This window comes from Pseudophryne corroboree, chromosome 1 (assembly GCF_028390025.1).
Source record: "Pseudophryne corroboree isolate aPseCor3 chromosome 1, aPseCor3.hap2, whole genome shotgun sequence".
NCBI classification, from domain to species: Eukaryota; Metazoa; Chordata; class Amphibia; order Anura; family Myobatrachidae; genus Pseudophryne; species Pseudophryne corroboree.
Window position 1 is genome coordinate 43,494,461 of NC_086444.1, and position 21,558 is coordinate 43,516,018.

Consider the following 21,558-nt stretch of genomic DNA (forward strand, 5'->3'; position numbering starts at 1 on the left):
AGGCAGCCCCTATAAATGCCAGGGTGTCCTGAGTCAGGGAGCAGCAGTCAGGAAGGAGCCAGGAGGTTGTGCAGAGCTCAGGATACTGGAATACAGGTAACCACTGGAACACCATCCAATCATCACCACTTGATAGCTGCAAATGTTGGAATGCTGCCATTGAATGGTTGAAATATTAGTAGTTGTAAGGGAACCATTGATGGTCTGTAACCATCAGGCAGTGATGTCCATTCCTGAATAACTGCTGCCTTCTGTGCTCTTACATGTGTGTATCTTATGTTTCCTAGGTGGCTGACTGTTAATATGGCAGAGACAGTAGAGCAGCAGGTAAGTACAGTGTGTGGTGACACTATGGTATAGGTGAGGCTGGAGAATGGTAATGTGGATGCCTGGAGATGGTCATGCAGGGGCGGATCCAGGAGAAAATGATAGGGGGGGGCACCATGGAAGGGGCAAGTACATTTGTGTGCGGCTTTGGTGCATGTGAGGTGGCGCTTCCTATACAATGCCCACAGTTGTAGCGCTCATTATGCAATGTCCACTGTACTGGTAGTGCCCCTTATATAGACCCTATGCAATGCCTGTATTGCCCCCAGTAGTAATGTTGTCTGTAGTAATGCCCCCAGTCATTTAGCGCCCTAGTAGTTATGCCCCCAGTGGTAATGCCCCTGCAGTTATGACCCCAGTAGTTTACCCCCCCCCCCCCCTTTAGTTTAGCCTCCCAGTGGTAATGCCGCCAGTAGTTTGCCTGCTTGTAGTTTAGCCATCAGTAGTAATGCCCCCCTGTAGTTTGCCCCATTGTAGCAAAGCCCCAGTAGTTATGCCCCCTTGTAGTTTAGCCCCCAGTAGTAATGCCCTTTGTAGTTTGGCCCCTGTAGTTTTGTCCCCCTGTAGTTTAGCCCCCAAGTAGTAATGCCCCTGTAGTATGCACCCAGTAGTTAGCCCCTTTGTAGTTGGCCCCCAGTAATGTCTCTCCATAGTTTGCCCCCGCTGCACTAAGGAAGAAAAAAAACATCATACTTACCGAGCCCCCATTCCTGCTTCCAGACCGCTGCAGTCCTCCTCCTGGCGTCTGCTCCTCAGCACTATGAGAGAGACGTCATGACTGATGTCTCTCCCATAGCGCACGCCGCACAGTGACAGCGCCGGAAGCCAGAGCTCAGTACTGAGCTCCTGCCTCCGGCTGCCGCTGTGCAGGGAGACGAGCGCCTGCTGGTAACACAATCTCAGTGGGCGCCCGTCATCTCCCTGTGCGGAGCCGGGGGGGACGGAGGCCACAAATGACAGGGGGGGCATGGGCCTGAGTGCCTCCCCTGGATCCGCCACTGGTCATATGCCCTGAATTGGAAGTCCTCTCCTTAATGTGTCTCCACCTCCAATATCCTCCTCACTGCTCCTCCCCAGCCCACCTAACATTTACCCTTAATATTTGGGAAGTATGCTTGCTCACCTCGTGCCCTATGCAGTTAATAATGTGCTCCTCTAAACCCAGTTTCCCCAAACTCTGCCATTACAGTCCAAGATTTAAGGGTATCTATGCGTGAGCCTAGATTTAATCAAATGGATTGAGGTACTAATTAAGTCAACTATGGTCAAGCATGGATATTAAAACCTGGACTGTAATTGCAGACTCTGGGAAACTCCTCTAAACCATACTTTGACATCAGTTCGGGAATATTGTATGTAACCTAAGCATAGAATGGTGTATATTTGCTCCTGTTCATTTTAAGTAATGGTGGTGGTCTATTAACCTTTCTAACGGTGCAGCCAGATCTTGCATGTGTATTGTCTGCTGCAGTCCCTGACTGATCAACTGGGCCACCTGGAGTCCTGATATTACTGGTGCTACCAACTTGTTTACTACACAACTGACTGCTGCATCTCAAACTCCCACTTGTGTTTAAGAACAAACCAAAACCTAGTGGTAATTGCCAATGTTATAGGTCACAACTGAAAGCACTAAATGTGCACCCTGAGCCCTGTCCCCAGGTGTAGCCTCCTCGTCTGATCAGAAGAACCCAGCTGTACGGTGTTGGACTAACTCAGGCTATTTCTCCTGTAGAATGTAGTGGTCAGGTTGATCAACCTCCCCTTGGTGAGCTCAATGTATGACATGGTGTCTTCTGCCTATATCAACACCAAAGATAACCACCCCTACCTGAAATCTGTGTGCAATGTAGCAGAGAGAAGTGTGAAGACGATCACGTCGGTGGCTGTGACCAGCGCCAGGCCAATCCTGCAGAGACTGGAGCCTCAGAGTAGGTTGAGACTTTCTGAAAACTATATTTAAGGCGGACACTTATCAAAGCTTAGAGATAATTGTTAGTTAAAGGCTAATTGGCTGGCACTTTACCTGTCTCTAAACCTTGATAAATACCCCCCCAATATTGGATCCAGTTTTATTGACTCCCCTGTACTCACTCTGGACAGACATGTCAGTATTTGACAGCCTAGTATGTTCTTAATTAAAATACACATACAGTAAATACTCTGTATTCTGCTTGTCATCCAGTTGCTGATAATTACCTCTTGTTTGTCGTCTTTTTCTTACAATGAGGAGAGCACTGGATTTAGTTGGTGTAGCAGTAAAATACTGACATACAGTCCTGTATGTTGTAAATACGGTCTCCTACCATGCAAAGAACAAGCCCATTTTAAATCACCTTTGCATAGAAAGTAGGCTAAATATTGTCTATTTTAGACCAGGGACAGCCAAAGCTGGGCTTGGAATTGATGGTACCACTGGTGGTTAACATTGATGTTATATAACAATTGATGGCTTCACCCACTGATCGTTAACCCCCATCTATTACTCAAAGGGATGCGCGTCAATCAGGGGGTGGCATTAGGCTCCATGTCCTGGCACCTAATGGGCAATAACATTGGGGCTCTGTACCATTTATGGTGGAGATCCACTGGATCTCCTCAATGGCTTGTAATCATTGATTGGCTACTCCATTTAGATGCATGTTTGGTGCAATGTACTGTTTCATAAGTGGCTTTATTTTTTATTTTTTTTTGTCAAACCCTTTAATTGCCCTGGCTAACAACATTGCATGTATAGGATTGGATAAGATTGAGGTGAAGCTGCCCATTCTCTATCGGCCTACTGACAAGGTAACTTTACAGCCCAGCAGCTATAACTGAATATCTTACACATAGGATAACATGCATTACACAGGTGTGTTGTATAAATGTTCTCTGCAGTACCTGTGTCCTCCTCTAGGTGGTCTCCACTGCCTCTGAGGCAGTTCTTGGTGCTAAGGATGTGGTTGTACAGAGTATATCGGGAGTAGTTGGCAGAACTAAGGGAGCTGTGCAGGATGGTGTAGAGATGACCAAGGCTGCTGTGAATGGGGGCATTAGCACCGTTATGGGTAGCCGTATAGCGCAGATGGTGAGCAGCCGTGTGGACACTGCACTGACGACATCGGAGAGTCTCCTGGAACAATACCTGCCACCCACGGATCAGGAGCTGGGTAAGCTGGAACTGATGTGAGCAGTATATTCATGAACTAATACTTGGCCTACTGGGCCACACAGTATAACTATAGCCACACAACTCTTACTAGGCCACTGACAGGCCAGCTGTAAAGCTAAGTCATCCATTTAAATGGATTTGTTATATTTCAAGCTTCTATATATTTCTTTTCAGTGAAGGAAGCAACAAAAACGGAGGGGTTTGAAGTGGCAGCCGGAAAGCCAAGTTACTTCGTTCGCTTGGGGTCGCTCTCTACCAAGGCCCGTAAACGTGCTTATCAGCAAGCCCTGAAACGAGTGATGGCGGTCAAATGCCGGAGCCAGGAGGCCATTGCTCAGCTACAGAACACCGTTGATCTGGTTAGTTGTGGAGGATTTATAACCATGGCCACCACCTGTCCAGTATCCCCCTCGCTGCCCTAAATATAGCTGTAAAGGACTTTCTTTCTAATAAGCAACATCTACAATCTTGCTCTCAAGGTGAAGAAATGAGCTCATAAACACTTCCCTGGTCTGATTGTATCAGCTGTAACTGTGCTAGGCTGGGCTACCTCTGACCTGGTTACATCTGATGCACCGAGTTCAACGCCCAGTGGGTGGCTGTCGGAAGTCAATATTCCAGCAGCCGTTAATCTCGGCAAGATCACCTGGCCCATTTGCACCCTCTTTGTTCCCAGTGTCTCAAACACTGCTGTATGCAGTGATGGGGCAGCACCGCCACCTGGTGGAAGCAGAGGGACAGCTGCTCCACTTCCCCAGTGTTATATACCCAGCAGCTGCCAGGACATAAAAACACACAGGGCAGTCGAGAGCTGGGATGGGCCCAGGTACTTTTCAAGGGGCATGGCCTAATCACAGGAGGTGTGGTCATGTACCCTTAGAAAAAAAACACTTGAGAAATTGTATTTTAATCACCTCCATGGCCACACTGCAGCCCAGTACACAGCCTGTGCTGGGCTAAGGAAAAGAGCAGCTGCTGCTAGGGAAGTGGTCCTGGGCGCCTACTGGACCCTCACTGGGACCCTGCATCAAACCTGGGTCTGGGTAATTTGTACCCTCCCCCATCCCTTCTCTCGGCACCTCCGGGAACACCACTGCCTTCTACAGCATTCACCTATGAGCATTGTTTATCAGAATATCAATCAGGATTTTTTTGTTTTACCTATATCTGTTACTGACTAATTCTAATGACTCTATTATGGGATCCCATATTGACAGGGTCACCTATAAGTTCATGCACAGTATAACATAAAAATTGCTGTAGACATAGAATCGGATAGTGTGTGTGTGTGTGTGTGTGTGTGTGTGTGTGTGTGTGTGTATGTATATTAGTATGTTCCCTTAGTGCGCTCTTATTATACACTACTGAAATGTCTAATTACTTTATGTCAGTTAGTGTCTGAGTTTACTAACATAAATACTATTATATTTCCAAACGGGGAAAGAAAGCTTCAACACAGAGAGAATCCTTTGTCGGTAAGGATCAAAAATAGATAAAAGAAGAAATCTCTATGGAGCGCTCTTATTCTATAATCTGATATAATTAGATGACTGTTGGTGGATGTTATATAAAGAGAGGATGACCTTATACATTTTACACCCATATTAGAATCACATATCTCTTTATTAAAAGATTTTGATTTAAAACTTATCATAAAACTTTTCCTTTTCTTTTACATTGGAGATACAATTGTATATTTCAACATTATTTGTATAAGGCAAAAAACAATAATATAATGAGGTTTCACCCAACGCGTTTCGTCTATCGACTTCTTCAGGGGTGTTCTTCAGGGTGCAATCCACACAAAAAAATATATATAAAACAAGCATGAATAAGAAGGAACATTGATGCAGAGAAGAATATGCATATCGCAATATGGTCATATTATCCCTATTTGAACAAACTGATATTGTATGTGACAATGATTTTATGAGTTATACAAGAAACTGCTTACATACTCTCTTGCACATTATTAAAAATTATTTTAAAGACCATCAAAACACATTATGATAATACCAATCCAACAAATGAGAACTCGTGGCGCTACCGTAACCAATATCAAAATCAAAAAAAGGTGGTCAATAATTTACCACAAACTCCAGGTGAGGTTCACTTACATAAGCATAGGATTCTAAAACAAATGAAGAATATACAATAGTGTGATATGTAACAGCAAGATTATCCAATAAATGTTTTTACTGGTCCCACTCACATGAGGAAACTTTTATAAAAGCATGTCATCCACTTAAAGGGTGTATCCGGAAACCGTCAGCAGGATTCTAGATCGAGTTGATCTGTACGTATCATCCATAAAGGAGTTGTAACCAGAAATCCCCAACGAGATACTAAAAACTTGAAAAAGGCCAATATGAAGCATGCTTCTGAGGTAGGTCGTAGGACCGAAAACGCGTTTAAGCAGATCAACAATCGGTATTCCTTTGCTTTCATTGGCTGATCATCGATCCCTTCCTGGATGCAGAGGGATTTTGGATCAATGCTGTGGGAGGATATCGTTTGATTTACCATATGATTGGTGATATATGCCCTTTTAAAATTGTGAGTGTAATATTTGTTATTAAATTTTTCATTTTATCAAACTATATTGCACCATATTGGCCTTTTTCAAGTTTTTAGTATCTCGTTGGGGATTTCTGGTTACAACTCCTTTATTTACATCACTTCCTGTTATAGCTTTTTAATTGTTTAATTTATATTTTTACTCTAATCTTTTATTATGTATTTCAAATTGAAATAAAAGAACCTTTATTAAATGGAATGGTTTTATTCATGATACCTGATTGAAATAACTGAGTTATTAAGTAGAATTAAGTTCATAATAAAGAGTTTAGACCAAATTGATTTTTCTAATTGGCATAGAAGCAAAGAGATGCTTCCTATATGAGTTCCAAGCCTCTTTGTGGCTGGGATGACATCATCGCACATCCGGTTGCTTGGCAACTGTTGGAATTGTTAATTACATATCCCCTGTGCAGAAATTTTTTTTTAAATAAATATATTAAAAATAATTAAATAATAAATAAATAAAAATTAAATTAAATTTAAATAAATAAATAAATAAAATAAAAATAAAATAAAAAAATTAAAATTAAAAAAATAATAATAATAATAAAATAAAGAAAAAAAATATATATATTAAAATTAAAAATGCTTCCTATGGGCATGACACTCAAATGTGTCATCGGCGTGTGCGCCCTGTGGCCGGGCGACGAGCGTGACATGAATGTTTATGCTCCGTCACTTGGCCTCATGCGCGATGTTTATTACATTTCCTCAGTGCGGAAAAACTGCTTCCTATGGGCATAAGACAATCAACTGTATCGTCAGTATGTACGCCCGTTGCCGAGCAACGAGCGCGACATGGATGTGTGCGCTCTGTTGTTTGGCCTCACGTGGATACGTACGTCCCGCTGCTAAGGCACAGGATGAATGCTATTAAAGATGCCTCCCGTATTTAGTTTCCTAGCAACCAATTATGCTGAGATATGGGGTAAGCGCTACTCGGAGCGCTTCCCATAAATCTCCTGGCAACCATTTTTTGCAGGATTCGCGCTACTTAGAGCGCTACCTGCTTGTATTTGTCTGACTCCTGTGTTATTTATATAGAATATGTGCTATTAATAGTACCTCCTATATATAGAATATAACTCCTCACGTAGAGGAAAACCGACAGGAGTCATCAATTTATCCAACAAGCAATTATCAGAGCCACAAAGTAAGATATTAGAAAAAAGTTTAAAATTTGCGCCCGATTTACATATAAATCGATTCAACTTATTTATTGATTTAAATAAATATGTTCGTAATTTAACTCTGCAAAGACATTTCTTAAAAAACCCAGTGCCGAAATTATCATATGAACCTCAGAAAAAACCATTAGTTTCACTGCCATCCAAATATTACCCAGTCAAATCTAAGGGCAGCCATATAGATATTTTTTTTGATTGTGTTAAGGAAGATTTTAAAAAACTTAAGATTAATACAAAAAAAAACATAAGGACTGCAATCTTGACTCTGTAGAAAAACAGGCAATAAAACAATTAAAAACCGATAACACTATAGTGATAAAGCAAGCTGATAAAGGGGGGGCAGTTGTAATTCAAAATCGAAACCAATATTTAGTAGAGGCATATAAAATACTAAATGATGAAAAAACTTATAAAGAATTAAAATTAGATCCTACAATGGAGTATCAAAAAGAACTATATCAAATACTCAATATAGCAAAAACAGATGGCTTACTTAAAAAGAATTTGAATATATTTATATGAAACATCCACGTATAGCCACATTATACCACATACCTAAAGTACATAAAGATAAGAACTGCCCCCCTGGAAGACCTATCATATCTGGAATGGATTCCCTAACGGCAAATTTGTCACATTACATCGATTTAAAACTGCAGAAGTATGTAAAAAACCTTAAATCTTATTTAAAGGATTCTATGAATATTCTTAATATTCTAAATCAAACCACATGGTGCTCAAATTACAAATGGTTAACTATAGATGCCCAATCACTGTATTCGTCAATACCACATCAGAAAGGTATAAAAGCTGTCGAGAAAGTATTATTGGAGGATAATGAAATATCATGTAAGGAACGTCAATTTATACTGGATGGTATTTCATTTATATTAAATCATAATTATTTTAAATTTGAAGGTAAATTTTATTTACAGTGCCAAGGTACAGCCATGGGTACCAAATTTGCACCCGCTTACGCAAATATATTCATGGGTGATTGGGAGCATAATTTTATATATGATACCGATTGGGAGTTAAATCACATTGCAATATACAAAAGATATATTGATGACTTGATTATCATTTGGAAGGGAGACCAAATCAACATTGATAAGTTTATTGACTATATTAACAATAATGAATACAATTTAAAATTCACTTACAAAACTGACACTGAAAAAATCGATTACTTAGATTTAATATTAAAAGGTTGTGTATCAGGGAAAATAGAAACCTCCACTTTCTTTAAAGATACTGATATGAATAGTTTCATTCCGGCTGACAGCTGTCATCTCCCCATTTGGAAACACAATGTCCCATTTGGACAATTCCTTAGAATTAGAAGAAATTGCAGTGAGGACAGTAGCTATTGGGAACAGTCAGAAAAACTTGCATTAAGATTCCTCGAAAGAGGATACTGCAAAGATAAAATAGAAGAAGCCAGAATTAAAGCATTTAAAAGAAATAGAACAGAACTACTAAAACCAAAAATAATTAAAGATCAAAGTATTATAAAGAATAGTCCCTTTATTACTCAATTTAATAAGGAACATATACAGATCAAAAAAATAATTGAAAATAATTGGCCGATTCTACAAAGAGACCCTATTTTGGGCCCTCATCTTTCCCAGAAACCTACTCTTATTTTTAGAAAGGCAACTAATTTAAAAGAAATGGTGGCTCCGAGTAACTTAAGATCATTAGATAAAACTAATCTTAAACCAGGGAATTTTTTGATGCAATCAGGATTTTTTCCGTGTACTAGGTGCATATGTTGTAAATTTATAGAAAAATCGCCAATTATTCATGATGTATTGAACAATAAAGTGTATAATTTAAAGGGGATCCATAATTGTAGTTCCACTTTTGTCATTTACAGAATTACCTGTGGATGTGGCAAAGCCTATATAGGCAAAACCAAACGTATGATCAAGGTTCGGATTCAGGAACACCTTAGAAATATTAAAAATAAGATAACCACACACAGTGTACCTAGGCATTTCTCTGAAGTCCACAACTCGGACACTAAAAGTTTAAAATTCACTATATTGGAACATATAACAGAAAATGATAGAGGGGGAAATAGAGAATTACAATTATCCAAAAGAGAATCCTTTTGGATTTTCACCCTAAATACCCTTATCCCTTATGGAATGAATGAGGGAATTGACATTGTTTCATTTCTCTAATATAGATACGGTATCAATTATATTTAGCTCCTTATATATAAAATTATTTGCTATTATAAAATTTAAGATGAGTTTGTTTACTCAGGGTCATGTGTTTATTTTTGTTATTGTCCCTTTTCATACTAATTTGGTCTGTTTGTTATTGTCCCTTTGTACATTAATTTGCTCTATTTGGAAAATGCTTGTCATTTGAATGACTCCAGTAAAAACATATTGTAGTATTAAAGGTCAATTACAACTAATTCATATTTTTATTTAATAATAAGGGGGTATGACACTAAAAGGTAACCAACTTTATGGTGAATTGTTTTTTTTTTTTTTTTTTTTTTTTGAGAAATATTAGTAACTTAAGTCTTAAAGTGGTTGGCAATTGTATAAATTATAAGTGTAATAAGGTAGAACACTAAAGACAATTAACATTAATGTTTCATCCATTAAGGATTAAGGAAAAAATTATATTAAATTGAATAACAACAAAATCAATTGAATTTGTTTACTATTAGCAAGTACTAATTTATAAAAAGAAAGTTACACAAATGAAGTTCACTATTAATGAGCACTTAATTAATGACCCATTAAGCAATAGGGTTAATATATTCAATTACTTTCACCATTCAGTATTATTATGTACAAATTGTTCACAGCACTATAACCTAATCAAATTAATTAGATTTTTTTATTATTATTATTATTTTTTCACACTAATGAGGATTTTTTAAATATGTAATGAATTAATTGCAAGTGTCAAAATCTATAATATATGAAGTTAATAAGTGTTACAACAATCTATGAATATATGAAGTTGTTAAATGTATGGGAATGTAGGAGATATTATAAGCAACCCCTATAAATGTATATTTTTTACATATTTCAACTGCAGTTCCCAGTTTAAACTAACATCAAGTATCTTAATCTTCGTTAATTCATTAATATTATAATGGGGTGTTTAATGTTAACATCTAATCTTACTGATAAGGAATAGGTATATTAATATCAAATACTACGTGAGGAGTTATATACTATATATAGGAGGTACTATTAAAAGCACATATTCTATATAAATAACACAGGAGTGTATTTATATAGAATCTAAGTAGCGCGAATCCTGCAAAAAATGGTTGCCAGGAGATTTATGGGAAGCGCTCCGAGTAGCGCTTACCCCGTATCTCAGCATAATTGGTTGCTAGGAAACTAAATACGGGAGGCGTCTTTAATAGCATTCATCCTGTGTCTTAGCAGCGGGACGTACGTATCCACGTGAGGCCAAACAACAGAGCGCACACATCCATGTCGCGCTCGTTGCTCGGCAACGGGCGTACATACTGACGATACAAATGTGTGATATAGTGTTATAGATAATAAATCTCTGCGCAAACAAGTAATGGGCAGCCAAGTAGAGTAAGAACCAGGAAAGAAAAGTGTCTCTTCAAAACACTTTTAAAATATACAAACAGGCAACAATGTCTGATCCTACTCAAATAGGCGCCACCTCATTAATGTGCTCCCAACTCACGAGAGAAAATAATGTAAAATGTATATACATTCCTTATGATCGTTCCATGAATCTCTTCATCCACATCGAGATATAGCATATAATTAACTCCATGTGGGAAGAAACACAAACTTTTCATGTGTAGTACAGTAAATTTAATGTGACATCATACAGAAAATAACATAGAAATAAGTGTTCCACGGTGGTGTCCCTAGGGGACTGAACAATTACCAGATTGGATGGAGAACTGATGGAAAGCAGTTCTCAATAAAGCTCTTATTAATTGGTCCAAAGGAAAAGCCACCCGGGTAGGCAGAAACTCAGGAACAATACTGTCAATCTGGCTAGCATCCAGTACCTTCAGGGTAGCTCCGGAAACCAGGGTCCTCTGACACAGTTCACCAACGCGTTTCAACCCTTTTTAGCTGGGTCTTTCTCAAGGCAGTGTGTCAGAGTCTGATACATCCCGTCCTTAAAAGTAAGTCTTAACCAATCGGAAAGCCTCTGTTCGTGCGCCCCCGGCCGGAAGCGCGTCATCCTCGTCGTGACCGGAAGTGCGTCATCCGCAACGTCCGTTCGTCCACTCCTCCTATCCTCAAGCGTGTCATCAGCGGTACACACTAATGTTGGCCGGAAGTGAGGATAACGGTGGTGTTTTTCCGGAAGTTCGGGTGTTTTGCCCGGAAGTCCGTCATTCTTAATATCCGGCCATTATAGTCTTGGCGGAAATTACCCGTAGTTCACTTAAATAAGCCTGGCGGAAGTGATTTAGGCAATGAATAAGAAACATTAAAATAACTACTTTAAAAGTCCATATATATTAGTCCTTCATAAATTTGTAAAAGATGAACAACCTGAAATAAAATATACAAAAACAAAGAATCAGCAGTATGACCCCAAATGGGTATATTAGACATGCACAGCAAATCTAATACACCAAAAACAACATATAGCAGCATGAGTGGATATAATAAAAAGTGACAAACACAGAACCTAGTAACATGGAATATAAAAACATCCGATCATAAAAACCACTTTAATTCAAAGTCGCTGTTTAAACCGTGTGGTTGTAGCGTATTGCACTCATATCAGTTGCATCTCACTTTTAGCTAAACGGGATGCAATATCTCGTTGACGAAGGTTACATTTCATAAGTTTGATCCCTGCAAATCTAATAATATATTTTGGGGAACAATTATGTACCTTTTTAAAATGGGTTGAAAGAGCATGTGTTTCTAAACCCTTTTTAATATTTCGACAATGCTCCCCCATCCTAACTTTTAATGCTCGGGAGGTGCGTCCTATGTAGAACAAGTGACAGGTGCATTCGATACAATAAATAATGTTGCTGGTATTGCACGTAATAAAATCCTTAACATATACGATTTTATCGTTGATCTGGATTTTATCCAGCTTTTTAGTGCCATCGCTTTTTATCTCACGGCAGCCGATGCACATACCACAACGGTGGAACCCTTTAGTGATGATCCTAGGTTCTCTTTTTGTTGGTGGAAGATAGCTATTTACCAAAGCATTGCGAAGATTTGGAGCTTTCCTGTAAATAAAAGTGGGATTTTCTGGAATCTTATTTCCCAGTATTGGATCTTTTTTAAGGATATTCCAATTTCTTTTGATTGATCTTTCTAAAATTTTGTGTTGAGAATTAAAACCGGTAATGAATGCCCACTCGAACTTCTCATTTTTGTTCGGTTCATATTGTTTAGTAGCTAAAAGGTCACTCCTATTGATCTCATTAGTCTTTTGTACCGCCAGATCGACAATATCCTTCCTGTATCCACACCTTTCAAATCTCTTTTGGAGTTCACAAGCCTGTTGTTTGTATATACTGTCCTCTGTACAATTCCTTTTTGTGCGCTTGAATTGACCAAGCGGAATAGAATTTAGCCAATTCAAGTGGTGGCAACTACTGTATTCAATATATGTTCTTGAATCTGTTTGCTTCGTGAACGTCCTCGTCTGTATCTGATTGTTATCTACAGATACCGTTATGTCCAAAAAGTCGATCTTTTGTGTATCTATATTGAATGTGAATTCAATGTTTAAGTTATTAGTATTAAGGTACAGGCAGAAATCCTCAAGGCTTTCACGGCTCCCCCTCCATATGAAAAAAACATCATCGATGTAGCGTTTCCAGGACACCAGGCTCGCTCCGAATGGATTGTTATGCCAAATGACGGTCTCCTCCCATAGACCCATGAAAATATTGGCATAACTCGGAGCGAACCTGGTGCCCATGGCGGTACCGACCTTTTGTAGATAAAAATTGCCATTACAAATAAAATAGTTATTCGATAAAATGAATTGGATCCCCTCTAATAAAATCCTGGACTTGTTCTTCCAAAGTGCTGTTATTTAGATATACGGTGACCGCATGTAATCCTGCCTCATGATTAATGATGGAATATAGAGATTTTACATCTGCGGTGACTAAAAACATATTTTCCTCCCACTGAACTGTGGTCAGGAAATTTAAAAAGTCCTTAGTATCTTTTAAATGTGAGACATTCTGTAAAACTAAAGGTTGTAAGAAGAAATCGATGTACTCCGACAGGTTAGCAGTAGCTGAATCTATTCCCGACACGATGGGTCTCCCAGGGGGATGTGTAACATTTTTTATGAATTTTTGGGAGTAGATAAAGTGCTGGCGTGACTGGTTTGGCATTAAATCAGAATTTGGCCTCTCTCTCCTCTAGGACACCTAAATCTTCATATTTTTTAATTAATGCTTGTAATTCCATAATAATTCTCTCTGTTGGGTCTGTTTTCAATCTTCCATACGTATTTTTATCATTGACATGATCCTCTATTTCCTTGGTATACCAACTTTTGTCCATCACGACAACCCCCCCGCCCTTATCTGCAGGTTTGATTATAAGTTCTGGATGTTGCTTAAGATTCTTCAGAGCCATTCGTTCTTTAAACGTTAGGTTAAAATTAATGCCCGAAGGTTTGATTTCTCTCAGATCTTCCTTAATCATTTCACAAAAGGTGTCGATGAAGTTACCCTTAACATGAGCAGGATAAAAGACCGATTTTGGTTTGAACGGGGTTCTATTGAGGACCAAATTCTCCTCAACAGACCCTTCCTCCTTGCTCAAAAAGAATTTCTTGATACAGAGCTTACGTTCAAATATTGAGATATCAATAAACGTCTCAAATTTGTTGATTACCATGGTGGGAGCATATTTGAGTCCCTTTTCTAAAACCTTTGTCTCATCTGTGGTCAAAACATGAGAACTTAGGTTGAAAATCTTGACTCCTTTTTCAGTAAGGTCCACCTTTTCGACCACTGACTTTTTGATCTTTTTCTTCTTGTTGTTACGCCTCTTCTTCTTCCTTTTAATATTTTTCTTAATGCCCCTCCTCGTTTTGTGTTTCACCTCCATCTTTGGCCCTGTCTCCCCCTCCCTAAAAAATGACTCGTTCCCTCTCTTCCATTCAGAACCTCAAATCTGTTGTTGGTCTCTATAGGGGTATGATCTCTATATCTACGTATTTGGTGCCGATCCCAGTCGTTCTTGTACGTTTGATTCCGCTCCCAATCGATTCCTCTTCTCCCTCTCCTGTTTTCATTCATATTATGTTCATATATGTTCTTCTGCTTCTGTGTTTGTCTACCCCCCCTAGATTCCACTCTATCCACCTGTATGTCTATCTCATTAGATTCTCTCTTGGGGGTCTCCCTATTCTCCTCACTTATTTCCTCAGACTCTTTTTTTGTCCCTTATGAACTTTCTAATTTTTCTTTCCACTAGCACCTTTTCGTTTCTCTTAATATTCGCTTCTATTTTTTCTTCCAGAACTTTATAGTCTGGTAGGTCCGCAAAAGGGACAATGAGGTCTTTTACACTTCTTCTTTATTTCATCGTCTAAATGTGCAAGTTCCCTTCTCCTTTCATTAACAATGAGGTTCATTAGTGAGAATGAACATTCATTGATAATTCTCCCCCATTCATCTTTGAATGAGTCTGACGCTGATTCAAATGAGGGTTTTTTGTTAATTTTTAAACCCCGTGGGATGATCTCATGTGTGGTGTACTTTTCTAAGGTGACCATTTCCCACCAGATTCTATTCTCTTTGAGAAGGGTATTCTCCAATTTCTTCATGACATTCTCTAAACTAACATCGAGCAATTCGATGTGTTCCCCTTCATCTTTAAAAAGATTTTCTAATATCGTTTTTCTTTGATCCCTATATTTAAACATGCTTGGATGCAGCAATAGATAAATCACCCAAAACCAGAAGAGAAAGAATACAAATGTGTGATATAGTGTTATAGATAATAAATCTCTGCGCAAACAAGTAATGGGCAGCCAAGTAGAGTAAGAACCAGGAAAGAAAAGTGACTCTTCAAAACACTTTTAAAATATACAAACAGGCAACAATGTCTGATCCTACTCAAATAGGTGCCACCTCATTAATGTGCTCCCAACTCACAAGAGAAAATAATGTAAAATGTATATACATTCCTTATGATCGTTCCATGAATCTCTTCATCCACATCGAGTTATAGCATATAATTAACTCCACATGTGGGAAGAAACACAAACTTTTCATGTGTAGTACAGTAAATTTAATATGACATCATACAGAAAATAACATAGAAATAAGTGTTCCACGGTGGTGTCCCTAGGGGACTGAACAATTACCAGATTGGATGGAGAACTGATGGAAAGCAGTTCTCAATAAAGCTCTTATTAATTGGTCCAAAGGATGTGGATGAAGAGATTCATGGAACGATCATAAGGAATTTCTTCTTTTATTTATATATATATATATATATATATATATATATATATATATATATATATATATATACTGAAAATGTCTTTATCAAATGCAATCATGAGAAATTCTGAGTTTTTGAATAAATCATCCAGTTTAAGTGATTAAAGGCTTCTCATCTTTTAGATTGAATTTGCAAGAAAGAACATGAATGGTGCCAACCAGAAGATCCATGACGCTCAGGATAGGATGTACCATGCATGGGTGGAAGGGACAGAAAGCTAGTGGGGAGGCTGAGAGTGTGGAGGTAAGCTCCTCCACTGGTGTACATGCCAGGTGTCTAGTACTGAATAGGTAACACATAGAAATAATACTCTGATGCTCTAACATGTAACTTCTGGTTTTTCAGCAAATTGAATCACGCACTTTGACTATTGCCCGGCATCTGACTCTACAACTGCAAACCACCTGTCTCTCCCTGGTGACCAGTGTCCAAGGCCTTCCGCAGAACATCCAGAGCAAGGCTCAGAACATCAGTGTCATGGCTACCGAGGTCTATCAGAACTTCCGTTCTGCTTCCTCCATCAGAGACATATCTGACGGCCTCTTAGCCACCAGCAAGGAACAAATCACCAAGATGAAGAGTTCTATGGATGACGTCATGGATTACTTGGTTAATAACACACCACTAAACTGGCTGGTCAGCCCTTTTTACCCACAGCCGGCTGGCTGCCCACATGGGGAGGAAGAAGCTGATGTGAAAGGCTCTGACAATAGGGACGATTGACCGCACTTCAGTCTACAGTCACTTTGTACCAAATTCACCCAAGTGGGCTATCACCAATGTGTAGTGGCAAATGTGTCATGTAGCTTTACTGTATACTTTCACTCATATTTTTAAACACTGCTTGGTTAGACCTGTATTGTTTCATCCCCCACAGTCAATTATGTTGTGCACTTTTATATTAAATATTTCTGCAGTAATGGTCTGTGTTCATGATGAAGCTTAGTACGCAACTCTTTAAATTTCAACGTTATGACACTTGGAATGGGGGTAGGGGTGTTAGTAACCAAATATTGCAGACTTCCTGTGCAGTTCTATGGGGTGTAAAGGGAAAAACCTGATGCCAGTCACAAGGATAAGTGTTCTGATGCATCACATCACTGCTACTGGGTGCTCCCTTAATATGTAACTGATCAATTAGGACTTCAGTAAACTTTGAGTGGTAAGACTTGAGCAGGAACTATCATTACACAATTGGGCCTCAGGTCTAAAACCCCTAATACGTTGCTTATGTTCTATAACTTGACAGGGCAATGACTTCACTGTACATGTCTGCTCTGCTCCTCAGGGCTCAGCTCATTGGGTCTCTGACAATTAACTTGGCTTGGAACAAAACAATTCGTGTCTGCATTTTAAAATTCAGTCCCCCCACAACTGAACTAAAAGAATTCTGAAATACGGCTTCACTAGTGTTGTGCAATAATCGATCACTGGTTAACCAAATTGGCCTGCCTCACACACCTACTATAATATCGCATGCTTGGTCACAATCAACCTGTATGGTGCATTGTCAATGGTTCCATGCAGATTACCTGTACATAGGGGATTTTTGTTTTTCATGTGTAAAAATACATAGTTATGGTAGACTTACCGTCTAACTATTTCTCCTAAATACACAGGATAACATTGGGATATGAGGTAGCATCAGTGGATTGGCACCAGCGATCAAAAGCGTTCAGTCTAACAGAATGCAACGGGCCAGTCCCCTATATCCCCACCTCCTGGCTCAAGCAATTCAGTTTTCCAAAGCTCACATGCAGGAGCGTCCTAGGGCCCTATTCAGGTGAGCAGAACACACATGCACACACTTCTGCACAAGAAGGAAGAGGTTAGTAGGTGTAAGGATCCTCAAATCAGGTGCGTCAGGGTGGGATCCTTGTGGATACTGTGGACTTAGGTGAAATAGTTATCAACGGTAAGTCTACCATAACTACATATTTTTCCTGCAGGGTCCACAGATTATCCACATGATAAACATTGGGTTGTCCCAAAGCAATTATAGTGGAGGGGTTGCTCCTGATTGGACAGGGGCATCCTTTGCCTGAATGCAGCATCCTTAGAGGCAAAGGTATCAAAGGCATAATGTTTAATGAATGTGTTAATGGAAGACCATGTGGCTGCCTTACATCTGTTCAGCTGAAGCACCATGTTGTGCTGCCCATGACGGACCTACCTTACGAGTAGAGTGAGCAAAGTCATTAGCCGGAATAGGGAGATCGGCTTGAGAATATGCTTCTGAAATCATCATCCGAAGCCACCTCGCCAGTGTCGTCTTGTCAGCAGGCCATCCTCTCTTGTGAAATCCGTAGAGAACGAAGAGAGTATCTGTCTTTCTGATAGCACTTATATGATTCACGTAGATCCTTAAAGCACAGACTACGTCCAATGATGCCTCTCCCGCAGAAAAGTCCAGCCCTTGGAAAGCTGGTACTACAATTTTTTCGTTAAGGTGCAATTTAGACACCACCTTAGAAAGATATCCGAAATTTGGTTCTGAGAACCGCTCTATCTGGATGAAATATAAGAAAAGGATGGCGACATAACAATGCCCCTAAGTCTGAAACTCTTCTAGCTGAAGCAATAGTCAGTAGAAAGAGAACTTTAGCTGTCAACCTTTTAAGATCCACTTGGTTCAAATGGGGAAACTTGAAGCACCTTTAGGACTAAACCTAGATCCCAAGGAGCTGTAGGAGGAACAAAAGGAGGTTGGATGTGAAGCATTCCTTGGGAAAAAAGTGCGAACATCCTGCAGGTTAGCAATTTTCTTTTGAAACCGTAGTCTATGCTGACACCTGAACTCTCAAAGAAGCCACCCGTAGACCATTGTCCATTCCTGCCTGAAGGAATGCTAGGACTCTGAAAGACCTAGGATCAAATTTCCTGTCATTGCACCATTGAATATTTGGTAATAAATGTGAGCGGAGGATGGTTTCCTTGCTCTAAGCATTTGTTTTAATTACCTGTTGTGAGAATGCTCTTGCTTTGAGGATGGAAGTTTCAAGAGCCATGCCATCAAAGACAGCCAATCCAAGTGCTTGTAATAGCAAGGACCCTGAGACAGTAGATCTGTATGTTGAGGGAGTAGGAACGGAGTATCCACCGACAGCCTCTGCAGATCTGTGTCTTCTGGGCCAAGCTGGAGCTATTGGTATCATGGCGCCCTTTCCCTGTTTTACCTTTCGCATCACCCTGGGCAACAGAGCGATTAGTGGAAACACATAGGCCAGACGAAAGTCCCATCTTGCTGACAGGGCATCCACAAAGGTCACTTTGGGATCCTTTGTCCTTGATCCGTGCGTAGGAACTTTGTTGTTCTGACGAGAAGCCATGAGATCTATCTCTGGTAACCCCCACTTGTCTACCAGAGTCTGGAAGACCTTGGGGTATAAAGCCCATTCGTTTACATGAATGGTGTGTCGACTGAGAAAATCTGCTTCCCAGTTTAGGACTCCCGGAATGAACACTGCGGACAAGGCTGGATGATAAAGGTCTGCATACCTTAATGTGCTGCTTACCTCCTTCACTGGCTGCGAGCTCCTCCCTGATGATTGAGGTACGTTACTGCCGTTGCATTGTCCGAGCAAATTTGAACTGGTTTCCCCTGAAGAATGTCCTTTGCCCGAATGAGTGCCATATATATGGCCCGAAGTCCCAATATATTTATTGGCCGACATTATTCTTCCTTGGTCCACTGCCCTTGGAAACACCTTCTTTCTGACACAGCTCCCCAGCCCTGAAGACTGGCATCCATTGTCAGAACCTCCCAATCTGAGATCCAAAAGGGTCTCCCTTTGTCCAGATGGGGTATCTGTAGCCACCAGGCTAATGACCTCCTTACTTCCAGAGGAAGGACCATAGTCTGAGTTTTGATTGTCTGATATAACTTATTCCATTTGGAATGGATAAGACTTTGTAGAGGCCTCTAATGGAACTGAGCATACTCCACCATGTTGAATGATAACACCATAGATCCTATCACATGCATCGTGAATGGATACCCTTTGACTGTGTAGCAGCTCCTGAATCCTCCACTGTATTGTGGATATTTTTTTCAGAGGTAATATTACTCTCTGAAGACCCGAATCCAATACAGCCCTCAAGTGTGTCATCCGTTGTGACGGAACCAGGGACGACTTTGCCCAATTTATTAGCCAACCGTGTCTTTTCAAACAATCTGTTGTCTGTTGCAGATGACACTGAAGCAATTCCTGAGATTGTGCCAGGATTAAAAGATCGTCGAGGTATGGAAAAATCCTTATCCCCTGTCGACGGAGATAAGCTGCCATTACCACCATCATTTTGGTGAACACTCTTGGAGCTGTGGCCAGTCCAAATGGTAGGGCCTGAAACTGAAAGTGTTGCTGGAGGATAGCAAACCTGAGATAGCACTGATGGGACTGTGCTATAGGAACATGCAGGTAAGCATCCTGGATATCCAGGGATACCATAAAATCATCCGGCTCTATGGCCAAAATAATGGAACGTAAAGTCTCCATGTGAAACTGAGGCACCCAAATGTACTTGTTCAGCACTTTGAGATTGAGTATGGGCTGGAACAACCCATTTGGCTTCTGAACTAGAAACAGGTTGGAATAAAAACCTTGTCCTCGTTGCACAGGAGGAACTGAAATTATCACTCCTGATTGAAGCAACTTCTGAACTGCCTCTTGCAAGACCCTGGCCTTCGTTTCCACAGAAGACGGGCTGGTACAAAAGAACCTTTGTGGAGGGTGTTTCTTGAAGGCAAATGCATAACCGTGAGATACCGCTTCTTGCACCCAGGCATCTGTGGTGGACTGCTGCCAGATGTGTGTAAAATGAAGTCTGCCTTCCACCCTGGGATCCCCCAGATGAAGGCCCGCACTATCAGGCTGATGGCTTATCTTCTGGCTTGGAAGCAGGCCTTCTGGTAGCCCAATGCTTTTTAGTCTTACCAGACTTGTAAGATTGAGACTGTTTGCCATAATCCTTTCCTTTTGCTTTTCCCTGGGTCCAAAAGGGCAGAAAAGTTGGAAACCTAGGTTTGGATTTGTGTGTTGAAGGAAACTTCACTTTCTTGGAGTCTGATTCTGACTCCAAAATACTGTTTAATTCTTTACCAAAAAGAATATCTCCAGTAAAAGGCAAAGACTCTAGAACTTTCTTGGACTCTGACTCAGCCTTCCATGTACGTAGCCAAACAGCTATGCGAGCTGCTACTGCTGACGCTGATGCTTGAGAGGCAATATTACCCATATCCAAAGCTGCTTCTTCCATAAAAATAGCCATCTGTTTAATATGTGCAATATGGGATTTTTGCTCTCTAGATGCCAGTGAAAGATCATTCTCCAATGCATCAGCCCAGGCTGCCACTGCTTTTGCCATCCAGGCTGAAGCCATGGCTGGTCTTACAATTGCCCCAGACAAGGGAATTTTTTTTTTTTTTTAAACCATCTACAAGATAGGTTCACAGTTATCTTGGCCTCTTTGTTGCGCCTAGGCACACCATGGTTTATTTACATAAACCCTTCATCTATTATTCTCAGCTGCAATACAATACAGAGAACAATTCAGCAGGGGATTAAGGCCCTCATTCCGAGTTGTTCGCTCGGTAAATTTTTTTGCATCGCAGCGATTTTCCGCTTAGTGCGCATGCGCAATGTCCGCAGTGCGACTGCGCCAAGTAAATTTGCTATGCAGTTAGGAATTTCACTCACGGTTTTTTCTTCGTTCTGGTGATCGTAATGTGATTGACAGGAAGTGGGTGTTTCTGGGCGGAAACTGGCCGTTTTATGGGAGTGTGTGAAAAAACGCTACCGTTTCTGGGAAAAACGCGGGA

General features: G+C 40.2%; 1 pseudogene; it reads left to right on the forward strand.

Annotated features, from left to right (window-relative positions):
• Positions 1-16,653, forward strand: part of LOC135055152 (perilipin-2-like) — a 165,077-nt pseudogene extending 148,424 nt beyond the window's left edge.
• Positions 16,654-21,558: the final 4,905 nt, after the last annotated feature.